Raw genomic sequence first — 13,758 nt, forward strand, 5'->3', positions numbered from 1 at the left:
GGATCTCGACCCGTGGGTTCCCATTCGCAGACAGAGGTCGGCAGCATTAGTGGCGGCTGCAGGAATGGGTCAAGTAACAACAGTGGTCTCCATTACGATGGTGACAGAATACAGCTTCTTGGCTCCGCTGGTCAAGCCTCCAGTAGGCCAGCAGGTTGGTGGCGGTCTCTAGACCCATCAGTGATGAACTTAAAGTTGGCATTCTAGCGTGCAATGGAATAGTCTCTCCAGCGAAACTTGCAGCTCCATAGATCAATGTAGATGACTAGCGCCACAGAAGTTTGACTTACATAGCCTCCACAATCCACATGGCAGCTGCAGATGACTTCATTGATTAAGAGAGGCGCAGTATTTATGCTGTCGCTTCCGGTGTACTCTGCTGTGGTGGAGGTATCAATGACATCATATGTACTAGTTTTCCCATTTGGTGAGCTTTACTGACGGCTTCACACGTTCGTCTTTTAGACACTCTTTTCCGCTGTGCCACTGGCTGACTAATTTCCGCTGTATTGTATCTGGGCCTTCTCGTGATCCTCTGCTTGTCTCCAGTATGACGGCATCTTATTGTTGCTATGACTTCACTGTGTTTCGCTCGTGGAGTTGGGCGATCGGCCACACCTGCGTGTCGCAGTCGCTTCAGTTCAAATGGCTCTGAGCACTATGGGACCCAACATCTGAGGTCATCAGTCCCCTAGAACTTTGAACTACTTAAACCTAACTAACCGAAGGACATCACACACATCCATGCCCGAGGCAGGATTCGAACCTGCTACCGTAGCGGTCGCGCGGTTCCAGACTGTAACGCCTAGAACCGCTCGGCCACAACGGCCGGCAGTCGCTTCAGTGTTCACCTCGACATGATCAGTATTTCTCACTAGATCGCAGTATTGAATCATGTGGCTTGGCTTCCAGCTTAGCAAGTGAGGAACTTCAACGAATTTTTAGTGTTCGCCTGAATTACTGTTCTGCGCAAAATATCTTCCCCTGCCTTCAAAAAAATTAACTTCGAATTTTTCAGCTTGGAGCATTTCTGTAACAACCTCATTATATACAATTTACAATAATATTTATGCAGCGTTCAATTTAATTACCCTTCCATACTCACGGTCTCCATCACATGATTTCTTTGATTAATCCATATTTATAAAGCATTACATTCTAAGTCCAATACATGGAGTTAATCATCGTGATTTTTTTCGAAGCTATTTCTTACTCACTAATACAAAATTTCCATACAATTTCACGTTTATGTAATAGTTTACCCGTAAACTCTTACTATTCCTTAGCCTTAATTACAAACCAATCAATGGGTATTTGGCGCACAGGTAAATCTGGGTGATAATTTCATTTGAAAGAGAAATACATTACACAAATCGCAATCAGAGCCCCTGCAGCGTTTGGGTGTAGTCGTGATACTGAGCCGTTGCTCTGCTGTAAGTTCCTTCCTGTGTTGCAACTAGTTTAGTGAGTGAGCGAAGGTTGTCCGGGTGTAGGGCATTTTTTTTTAGGAAAGTTAGTTTTGGAGAGGCAGCATCAATAGCGGTTTCTCGGGCGTGTACGACGTATGTTCTGTCCACTTCGATGTCTCTGTGTAGAGACTGTAGCTGACGAAATGTCGTGCCTCTTATGTCACAAGCAGTACCATTTACTGGTACTCTGCTGTTCCGTAATTCCATTCTAGTCATGCCCTTTAGTTTCCAGTGTTCGTAATAATTTACAGTTACTATTTACGGAGAAAAAAATGGAGTATACCCAGTGGGTGCCTTCTCTCTCGAAATGCGGATACAGCGTTAACACTTCTCTTCATCTTGGCCTAGGAATACCTGTACTTCGAATATTTGTGCGTCAGCCTGGATCAGTCTACTCGGGGAGATCGTAATACTTTCCCTCTGACAGCCGATAAGTCTTCCAATGACGTCATAGAGTAGCCGTCCCTTTGCTCCTACATTATTAACACTTATTTGGTTTGTTCCTGTACCCGTCTCCCTGCTATCTCCCACTTCACTAGACAGGGGTGTACTGTAAAGCGTTCACACCCGCTACTGGGAATGGAATTACCACACGTAACCTTGCACTCATTTCCTTCGGGTAGTTCCACTACGTGCCGTGATTCTGCTGTGGATTTCTTTCAGGCTTTAAAAATTTCTGTGATGGCAACAGTGTAGAACCTAATTCTCCATGAATGGCATGATGCACTGCCTCTTGTAATGTAATCACTCCCGTCCTTACGTCATTCTGTCTGTCTGTTAACACTTGCAGAAACCTGGCCACAGACATTCTTCCATTCAATGCATTCAGTCGATTTTGCACTGCTTCTGTATCGCTGTTTAAAGCCCGTACGGTATGTCCAGCACTTCGCACTAGTTCGATAGTTAATTCTCTCACTGTCTTTGTATTATGCAGCACATGCCACTGCTCCATGTTTGACAGTTGGATGGTATGCCATTTACCGTGTGTAGTGCCCCTTTTGCAATATTCACCATTATCGAGGTGAAACATAAATAAAAATGACTGTATGTGACTCAAAATGAATTGCAAACATCGATTTATCTGCGAAAGGTAATAACACTAACTGTAAAAATATACAATATAGATGCAGAAAAGACATTATTTTTACTGTATGAGTTTACAATGTGTAAGTAATTAAAAGAAGTATTATCATCTTTGTAAGAGGATAAAGTACAATGCAATGGTCATTCTTCTGTCTAGTCTGTTTTGTTCTGTTCGTTCTGGTGTTAGCTGGAATAAGGTACGCAAGCTATTGTGCTGCGCTAGCATTTGTTTCTGTCGTAACGTAATTGCAAATACTTAAAGATATAAACTGTGTCCTAGTAAGAATATATAAGTATAAAGCGATCTCCGTGTGTTATTTCAAGAACCTACGCCACATTTATCTTATGAATAGAATATTTAATGAAAATTATTTAGCATGTTCCCAGCTGCTGCGGAGCGAGTAACAGTGATCTCTGACTGTTAACAATTAGCCGCCATTACGCGGTACATTTAAAAATATTTTTTCACAGCACAGTCTCTAATAGCCGGAGCGGAAGAAATTATGTAAAAATATTCAGTGAGATTAATTGAAGGAATCCAGTAAAATAATTTTATTAAAACATGTATATTTTCTGTGATAGTGAACTGGAGCTGAGTAATACTACGCTATTGCATTTACAGTAATTTGTAGGGAGCCTGGCGCTCGATAAAACCAGATATAATACGTAATTGGCAACCTACGAAATTCATTATTTTGCTTATTATATCTCTTTTGTATTTTTTTGAAAACTAACTTCACTAAAACTCAGTGACATATCACGATAAATCAAAGGACAAACAAATTTACTAGGAGAGTGTTTCCTCTAAATAAATAGTTCCATTATTTTTTTAAGAGATATAATAAATAGCTCCTGTTCCGCGGGGCCCGAAGAGATAAAATATTTTTTTTTAGGATTTGTATGTATGTAATTGTTAACATGCAGTGTATGTATTTTAATGTCTATCAAATTCCATTTCATGTACAAACTTGAACGAGGAAAGCGGAGAAGAACTGTATAGACCCTAAGAAGACGAGATAGCAAAAAGAAAAGAAAAGAAAAAAGGAAAGGAAGGTAAGGACCACTATGCATAAAAGCTTGCTACATAGGCCCGTATTATCAAAGTATAGTATCATAGATGGTACATGGTGTACAGTGCTGTAGATATTAATATTTTGTGATTTTGGAAACAATAAGCAGTTTGACTTATGAACTTAGTCCGCATTTGTAGTTTGGAACAATTTTTGTAGTTAGCCCAGTGAAAGTTATCGTCATTATGGGAAAAGTTGGACGTGTGTTAGATTTACAAAATGGTTCAAATGGCTCTGAGCACTATGGGACTTAACATCTATGGTCATCAGTCCCCTAGAACTTAGAACTACTTAAACCTAACTAACCTAAGGACAGCACACAACACCCAGCCATCACGAGGCAGAGAAAATCCCTGACCCCGCCGGGTTAGATTTACAACCAGATAATGAGTCCAGTGTTACAAATAATGTGCAATTATTGAGCGATATGCATATTGACACTGACTTACTAAATATTAATAGTGGTCGGGAGGGGGGGGGGGGGGGGGAGAAAATGTAAACAATGTAGTTTCCGGTGATATGCCAGGAAGTAGCCAGCAGACGAAAACAGTAAAACCGATAGGTGCCTCTAGTAGGGCTAGTGATAATCTTCCAATGATTAGAACAACTACCACACCGGTATGCACACCAATACCGGATCCATTTGCTGAATTTTTACGGAAGTTAGAGAAAAAGAGTCAACAGCTAGTCAATCAGATAAGGGAACAAAACGAAGAAAGAGAGAGATTGAGGGAAGAGGGGAATGAACAGCTAGTCAATCAGATAAGGGAACAAAACGAAGAAAGAGAAAAGGTCTTAATAGAAAGTATAGGTACAATGTTCGAAAAGATACATTCAGAAATGACAGAAATAAAGAAAGCCCATGCCGAACTGCCGAACATTGTAAGCAACAAAACACAAGATGTGCAAACGCTTCAGACGGGACATACAGTCATCCGGGACGAAGTAGAACAGCTTGCGAACCGAATGGACAGTTTAGAAATGACACAAAAAGAAGCCACAGAAACGCATTTAAATGATCAAGCCCAGAAAGTAGAAAAAGAGTTTCATGACTGGCTCACTGAAAAAGAAAGCCAGATCACAGAACGTGTAGAAAGCAAAATACAGTCTGCTCTGCGAAAAGTAACTAACGGAGCATCTGTATGTAACAACCCACAGTAGACACGCTATCACTCGCAGGTGGAAAAAGCGAAGCGAGATACAAATTGCCAGTACCGCTGTGGTTGCAAGGAATAACACATGTTGTTGTTGTGGTCTTCAGTCCTGAGACTGGGTTGATGCAGCTCTCCATGTTGCTCTATTCTGTGCAAGCTTTTTCATCTCCCAGTACCTACTGCAACCTACATCCTTCTGAATCTGCTTAGTGTATTCATCTCTTGGTCTCCCTCTACGATTTTTACCCTCCACGCTGCCCTTCAGTACTAAATTGGTGATCCGTTGATGCCTCAGAACATGTCTTACCAATGCTTAGTGTATTCATCTCTTGGTCTCCCTCTACGATTTTTACCCTCCACGCTGCCCTCCAATACTAAATTGGTGATCCGTTGATGCCTCAGAATATGTCCTACCAACCGATCCCTTCTTCTGTTCAAGTTGTGCCACAAACTTCTCTTCTCCCCAATCCTATTCAATACTTCCTCATTAGTTATGTGATCTACCCATCTAATCTTCAGCATTCTTCTGCAGCACCACATTTCGAAAGCTTCTATTCTCTTCTTGTCCAAACTATTTATCGTCCATGTTTCACTTCCATACATGGCTACACTCCATACGAATACTTTCAGAAATGACTTCCTGACACTTAAATCAATACTGGATGTTAACAAATTTCTCTTCTTCAGAAACGCTTTCCTTGCCATTGCCAGCTTACATTTTATATCCTCTCTACTTCAACCATCATCAGTTATTTTGCTCCCCAAATAGCAAAACTCCTTTACTACTTTAAGTGCCTCATTTCCTAATCTAATTCCCTCAGCATCACCCGACTTAATTAGACTGCATTCCATTATCCTTGTTTTGCTTTTGTTGATGTTCATCTTATATCCTCCTTTCAAGGCACTGTCCATTCCATTCAACTGCTCTTCCAAGTCCTTTGCTGTCTCTGACAGAATTACAATGTCATCGGCGAACCTCAAAGTTTTTATTTCTTCTCCATGAATTTTAATACCTACTCCGAATTTTTCTTTTGTTTCCTTTACTGCTTGCTCAATATACAATTTGAATAACATCGGGGATAGGCTACAACCCTGTCTCACTCCCTTCCCAACCACTGCTTCCCTTTCATGTCCCTCGACTCTTATAACTGCCATCTGCTTTCTGTACAAATTGTAAATAGCCTTTCGCTCCCTGTATTTTACCCCTGCCACCTTCAGAATTTGAAAGAGAGTATTCCAATCAACATTGTCAAAAGCTTTCTGTAAGTCTACGAATGCTAGAAACGTAGGTTTGCCTTTCTTTAATCTATTTTCTAAGATAAGTCGTAGGGTCGGAATTGCCTCATGTGTTCCAACATTTCTACGGAATCCAAACTGATCTTCACCGAGGTCGGCTTCTTGAAGAATATGCTGCTTGAAAGTCTTTCTGGCATGGAGCAGGGTGTATTGATCATTTTAGAACGAATTTTGGGCAGCGTAACGTGCCTTCATCATCAGGTTCCTACTGTTGACTGCCATCCTGGATGTATACCAGTCGTGTTCCCTCCTCCACTGATCTCGCGCATGGAGCGCGCTGTGTGGCGGCTGCAGTGGTATTGGTAACCCGCATTCAGGATTGGAGCTGGGGTCCTCTGTCTACGCTCCGCATTAGCCATGCTCAGCATTCTGTTTCCGCTGCGCTTGGAGAACTTTCATTGACGTTGTTGATGAGATTCTTTTGTATCCAGATTTCGATAGCCTTCTTGTATACACAGTGTCAATAGTGGAATATGTTGTGCAAAATTTTTGTATCATCGTATTTCATTTTGTGGTTGGTTTCAACGCAACGTTTAGCATTTGCTGATTTTTTGGGCTGCTGGAGGTCGGCGTGCTGTTTGTGTTCTGTGAACCTGTCTTCAGTTGTGCGAATGGTTTGTCTAACATATGCATTCCCGCACTCGCATGGTATGTAATTCGCTCCAGTTTTACGTCATCTTTTACTGTTTCTAAAAGGGATTGGATCTTTACCGGCGGTCAGTGGTCTGCGTGACGACCCAGACATTGTCGTCCTCGCAGCAGATAAGGAAACATAAACGTCTTACTAACTGACGCAGAATGCAAAGAGAAAATGTACCAACTCATAGACGACGCAGCTTACAACATGATGATGACGGATCCAACCAGGCGGATGCACCGCAAGACGATTGAACTCCTTCGAAGTACTTTTACAGAAGAGACAACGAAGAAACTTCGGACAAGTGCTGCCGCATCGCCTAGGCTCTACGAGTTTCCTAAGGTACACAAAGAGGACATCCTTCTACGACCAGTAGTAAGTACAATAGGAGAGCTAATATAACAACTTGCGAAACACTTGACGTCAAGTTTTGAGCCCGTTGGTCGGCAAATCAGAGCGCATCACGAACTCGGCTCAGTTCGTAAAACGTCTACGGAAATTGGATTGGACAGCTCAGATCTCATGGTCAGTTTCGACGTTGTGTCAGTTTTCACGAGAGTTCCTCTCAAGGAGTCGCTGGAACTTAATAAAAAGAAATTTGGGCCCTTATTCATCAAACTTCATATCCACATATTTTCTTTTTGATGGACGTTATTGTGAACAGACAGAACGCGTACCTATGGATAGTCCTCTCTCATCTGTGTTGGTCAATATGTACACAGAGGACTTTGAGGACAAAGCACGAGACTCAGAACCATTAAAATCGAGTCTTTTACAGATATATTGACGATACGTTCGCTATGTGTTGGTCAGAGGAAGGCGAGGTGAGTGCCTGCAACCAAGCTGTCTGTGTACTGGACACCCTGCACTTACACCTGGAGTTATGGTCTGGGGAGCGATTTCGTACGGCAGCAGGAGCACCCTCGTGGGTATCCCACACATTCTGACTGCAAACGTCAGTCTGGTGATTCAACTTGTTGTGGAGCACATTCACAGACAGCTGTCTGCAATCAAGCACGTACGTTACATCATCGGACTACAACGCCAACGACATCCATAACCAATATTAACCGTCCTTGTACTGACCGACCAAGTTCAAGAAGCATGGAAATCCATACCACAAACTGCCATCCGGCATCTGTATGACAGAATTCATGCACATCTGCATGCTTGCATTCAACATTCTGGCGGTTACATCGGTTATTCATGTACCAGTATTTAACATTTACAATGGCTTTTCTCGCGCTTTAATCTGTTAACTTAGGAACGTTAATCAATTAAATATATTCCACAGACAAAGTTATTCTAGTAATTTCATTACTATACGTTAAATTTGTAGATCTGACAGGGTAAGGCCGGCCAGGGTGCCCGAGCGGATCTAGGCGCTACAGTTTGGAACGGCGCGACCGCTTCGGTTGGAGGTTCGAATCCTGCCTCGGGCATGGATCTATGTGATGTTCTTAGGTTAGTTAGGTTTAAATAGTTCTAAGTTCTAGGGGACTGATGACCTCAGAAGTTGAGTCCCATAGTGCTCAGAGCCATTTGAACCATTTGACAGGGTAACAGGAGAATGGTCGCGAACAGAGGGCGGCAAGTGCTCGGAGTGCCACCACCGTTCGGCGACAGGCAACCGCTGTGGAGCGGAGGCAGTTGGGAATCGGTCATCGAATGTAATTATACCAGCAGCTTCAAGAGTGAGGACCGCTTCCTGAGGACACGAAGCATGGAATGCGTGGCGGAGCTGCGAGGCAGCCTGGCACTCGGAGGGCCGAGGCTGATGCGCATTAGCTGTTAGCACGCAGCATCGTTCCGGCTGCAGCAGCAGACGGTCCTGAGCTTCCCGGATCCGAGGAATGCAGCGCAGCAAGGAATAAGGAGCTAGTTGCTGCGGCGTGTTCTCGAACACGACAGTTAGAGGAATGCGTGCTTGCTGTGAAAAATGCTGCCTGGAATGTAAACGACCGATATACGGCTGATTTACTTAAGTGTCCTATTGTTATACGTGGTGAAGGAGGCCGCAGATGCGCCTAGCATATTTCGCTGACAGGGTGCGTAGTAAAATTAAACTTTGGTCAGTGTAAATATATTTCTCCACCATGTATTTGAAGTGTGGGTATCATCACATGGAGGTAGCGCCAGAAGACTGGCCAAAGACAGCTTTTACTATCCCCTGCGGTCATTTCCAGCACGTTCAAATACCATTCAGACTCAGGAATTCTCCCGCCACATTTCAAAGATTGTTGAATGAGTAACTAGAGGACTGTTGCTAAGACAAGGTATGGTTCATCTTGTTCACTCCATAACGTTTTCAGGTGACCTGGGAGAACATACAGGATGGCTGGAGGAAGTCTTCAGAGGACCAAGATAGCATGATTGAACATAAGCATTGATAAATGGTTACACAATTAGTCAGGCAGGTGCGAGAACAGATCCACACTTAATTTTAGCAGCTCGGAATACCTTGCCACTGCAGACAGCTTAACACATGCAATCGTTTTTGGCTCTTTGAACTATTATCTTAAATTTGAAAAGAACTTTGCTGAAAATACCGAATCTTTGAACCATTTGTTATAAAAAAGGTGCAAAAATTGAATGGTCTACCGAAAGTCAAATTATCTTCCACACTCTGACACAAGTGTCGACATTACGTCCAGTTCTCATACATCCAGTCTTTGAAAACCACTTAATTCTATCCTGCAATGCAAAAAGTACGGGGGTTGGCTGTATCCTTAGTCAGAGTGCAGATAATAGAGAACATGCTTGAAAGTCTCTCAGGTATGCAGCCGGATTGATTGATCGTTGTAGAACAAATTTTCGACGGTGTCACATGCCATCATCATCAATTACTCCTGCTGACTGATGTCCACGACCAATGAGTAAGATATATATACTGGTCGTCTCCCTTCTCCACTGACCAAGTGTTCAAATACCATTCCGGACTGTGCAACGTGCCAACCGGAGTGGTGGGGGTAGCTCACGGACGCGTCCTGAGTCTGTGCTCCACCTTCGCCATCCTCGATATTCCGTTTCAGCGGCGTTTGAAGAATTTTCAGTGCTGGAGCCCACACTTGACTAAGATGAATGGATATTGTCCTTGTTGATAGGTTCTCATGTAGCCTGAAATCGATAGCATCCTTGTACGCACAGACCCAATAGTGGAATTTGTTCTGCAGAATTTTTGTATCCTCACGTTTCATTCTGAACTTTGTGGGTTGCTGGAGGTTGGTAAGCTGTGTGTGTTCCGTGCACATTTTTTCAGTTGTTCGAATGGTCTGCCTGACATACGCGTTCCCACACTCACATGGTATGTAATACACTCCAGATTTCCGGAGTACCAGGTCGTCTTTTACTGTCCCTTAAAGGGATTTGGTCGTCGCCAGCGGGCGGTACACACATCTGATATTTTGTCGTCGCAAAATTCTACCGATTTTTCCAGATACGTTGCTCACTTATGGAATATATTCTGTCTTTTTCAGTTGGTCTTAATCGAGTGTTGCCTGTGGTGTGGCCCTTTGCTTAAAGGCACGTCGAGTTCGGCGGCCGCTGTAGCTGTTTTCTGGAACACATCCCTGATGTGATGCATTTCCGGTTTTAAGCTTTCTTTGTCGGAGAGCACGTGAGCTATGTGGAAAAGCGCGTTTAGCACTCAGTAATTTTGTGATGGGCGATAAGAGCTAGAGGCGTGAAGGTAACGATCTATGTGGTTTTCTTCCGGTAGACTGTGTCCCATTGTTCAGTTCGGTTTTCTTCGTACCAAAATATCCTAGAACAGAAGCTGACCGTTTTGCTCCATCTCCATAGTGAATTGAATTTGGTTGTGTATAGAGTTCAGGTGTTGCAAGAAAAGTTGAAGCACATCTGACCAATCCACTCAGATCCACTCAGTAATAAGCTATCGCTTGACACCGCTGAAGTCGCAAATGGCGGTGGTTTGGTGCCAGTGGAGTGTACGCTACAGGGCTGGCTCGGAGTTGTCCTTGAAGGAATCAGTTTGTAACAGTTCGGTGTGTCACTGTGGTGCCAGCTGTTGCTCGAATTGCAGCTGCAGACGGAGAATGATGTGCCACAGTCATACGTCTAACACGACGGCCTACCCTCTCGCTAATGCCACGTGGCCGTCCGGAGCCAGTGCTCTTGCGATGTACTGGGTGATCAAAAAGTCAGTATAAATTTGAAAACTGAATAAATCACGGAATAATGTAGATAGAGAGGTACAAATTGACACACATCCTTCGAATGACATGGGGTTTTAATAGAAAATAAATACAAAAGTTCAAAAAACGTTCGACAGATGGCGCTTCATCTGATCGGAACAGCAATAATTAGCATAATAAAGTAAGACAAAGTAAAGATGATGTTCTTTACAGGAAGTGCTCAATACGTCCACCATCATTCCTCAACAATAGCTGTAGTCGAGGAATAAAGTTGTGAACAGCACTATAAAGCATGTCCGGAGTTATGGTGAGGCATTGGCGTCGGATGTTGTCTTCCAGCATCCCTAGAGATGTCGGTCGATCACGACACACTTGCAACTTCAGGTAACCCTAAAGCCAATAGTCGCACGGACTGAGGTCTGGGGACCTGGGAGGCCAAGCATGACGAAAGTGGCGGCTGAACACACGATCATCACCAAACGACGCGCGCATGTTATCTTTCACGCGTCTGGTAATACTTTTTTTTTTTGTGGTTCTAATAAAGCCCCATCTACATTATTCCGTGGTTTATTAAGTTTTCAAATTTATACTGACTTTTTGATCACCCGGTATCTTCCCGTGAGCACTGCTGCCAGCAATCATGTGCAGTGGCTACATTCCTGCCAAGTCCTTGTGCATTATCGTAGAAGGAACATTCAGCTTCTCGTAGCCGTCCTACACGATCTCGTTCAAACTCAATTAGATGTTGATAATGGCGTCTTTGTTACCTTAAAGGCATTCGACTCACCATGTCCAATCTCAAAGGTAACTAATTCTAACGACAGTTGTTGTTGTTGTTGTTGTGGTCTTCAGTCCTGAGACTGGTTTGATGCAGCTCTCCATGCTACTCTATCCTGTGCAAGCTTTTTCATCTCCCAGTACCTACTGCAACCTACATCCTTCTGAATCTGCTTAGTGTATTGATCTCTTGGTCCCCCTCTACAATTTTACCCTCCACGCTGCCTTCCAATACTAAATTGGCGGTCCCTTGATGCCTCAGAACATTTCCTACCAACCAATATCTTCTTCTAGTCAATGTGTGCCACAAATTTCTCTTCTCCCTAATCCTATTCAGTACCTCCTCATTAGTTATGTGATCTACCCATCTAATCTTCAGCATTCTTCTGTAGCACCACATTTCGAAAGCTTCTATTCTCTTCTTGTCCAAACTATTTATCGTCCATGTTTCACTTCCATACATGGCTACACTCCATACGAATACTTTCAGAAATGACTTCCTGACACTTAAATCAATACTGGGTGTTAACAAATTTCTCTTCTTCAGAAACGCTTTCCTTGCCATTGCCAGCCTACATTTTATATCCTCTCTACTTCGACCATCATCAGTTATTTTGCTCCCCAAATAGCAAAACTCCTTTACTACTTTAAGTGCCTCATTTCCTAATCAAATTCCCTCAGCATCACCCGACTTAATTAGACTACATTCCATTATCCTTGTTTTGCTTTTGTTGATGTTCATCTTATATCCTCCTTTCAAGACACTGTCCATTCCATTCAACTGCTCTTCCAAGTCCTTTGCTGTCTCTGACAGAATTACAATGTCATCGGCGAACCTCAAAGTTTTTATTTCTTCTCCATGAATTTTAATACCTACTCCGAATTTTTCTTTTGTTTCCTTTACTGCTTGCTCAATATAAAGATTGAACAACATCGGGGAGAGGCTACAACCCTGTCTTACTCCCTTCCCAACCACTGCTTCCCTTTCATGTCCCTCGACTCTTATAACTGCCATCTGGTTTCTCTACAAATTGTAAATAGCCTTTCGCTCCCTGTATTTTACCCCTGCCACCTTTGGAATTTGAAAGAGAGTATTCCAGTCAACATTGTCAAAAGCTTTCTCTAAGTCTACAAATGCTAGAAACGTAGGTTTGCCTTTCCTAAATCTTTCTGCTAAGATAAGTCGTAAGGTCAGTATTGCCTCACGTGTTCCAGTGTTTCTACGGAATCCAAACTGATCTTCCCCGAGGTTGGCTTCTACTAGTTTTTCCATTCGTCTGTAAAGAATTCGTGTTAGTATTTTGCAGCTGTGACTTATTAAGCTGATAGTTCGGTAATTTTCATATCTGTCAACACCTGCTTTCTTTGGGATTGGAATTATTATATTCTTCTTGAAGTCTGAGGGTATTTCGCCTGTTTCATACATCTTGCTCACCAGATGGTAGAGTTTTGTCAGGACTGGCTCTCCCACGGCCGTCAGTAGTTCCAATGGAATATTGTCTACTCCGGGGGCCTTGTTTCGACTCAGTTACGACAGTTACAGCGCGTATTTAAAGCAAACTTGATTTCGATCCTCACAGTGGCGCTTCTAACGCCACTCTTATGCGACAGGTTCGAAATTTGAATAGACAGTCTCTTGAAGATGTAGAAACGCGCCTGTGAACTTTCGTGTATCTCCAACAACTCCTTCTTAGTGTGGGGACATTTTTCCGTCAGTTTATTTGAACAACCACCACCAGCGGCAGAAAAGATGAATGTACAACAATTCACCGCCCAGTGTTTGTTAAAGTGGAGCTGTTTTATCAGCACACTCCCTAAGGAACCTAACTCGTATTCAGTGAGGACCAGACTTGTCTTTATAAGGTGAGTTAAGTTGCTTCGCTAAGCTGAGGGTATCTACTTCTAAATTTATCAAGTTGGCAGCTGCTCTTTATTCGGATTTGCCAATGGAAGAAAGGTACGGCAGAACGATACTGGTAGCAGAAGTACCTTCCGGCACACAGGGTAAGGCGACCTACGCAGTGGAAATGCCGAGTTGTTTGAACGACACTCTTGCGATCGACCTCTTTCGTGAGCGAATTACATTTTATTTTGATTCGAAATTAGGCAAACTATACG

This window comes from Schistocerca serialis, chromosome 1 (assembly GCF_023864345.2).
Source record: "Schistocerca serialis cubense isolate TAMUIC-IGC-003099 chromosome 1, iqSchSeri2.2, whole genome shotgun sequence".
Lineage (NCBI taxonomy): Eukaryota > Metazoa > Arthropoda > Insecta > Orthoptera > Acrididae > Schistocerca > Schistocerca serialis.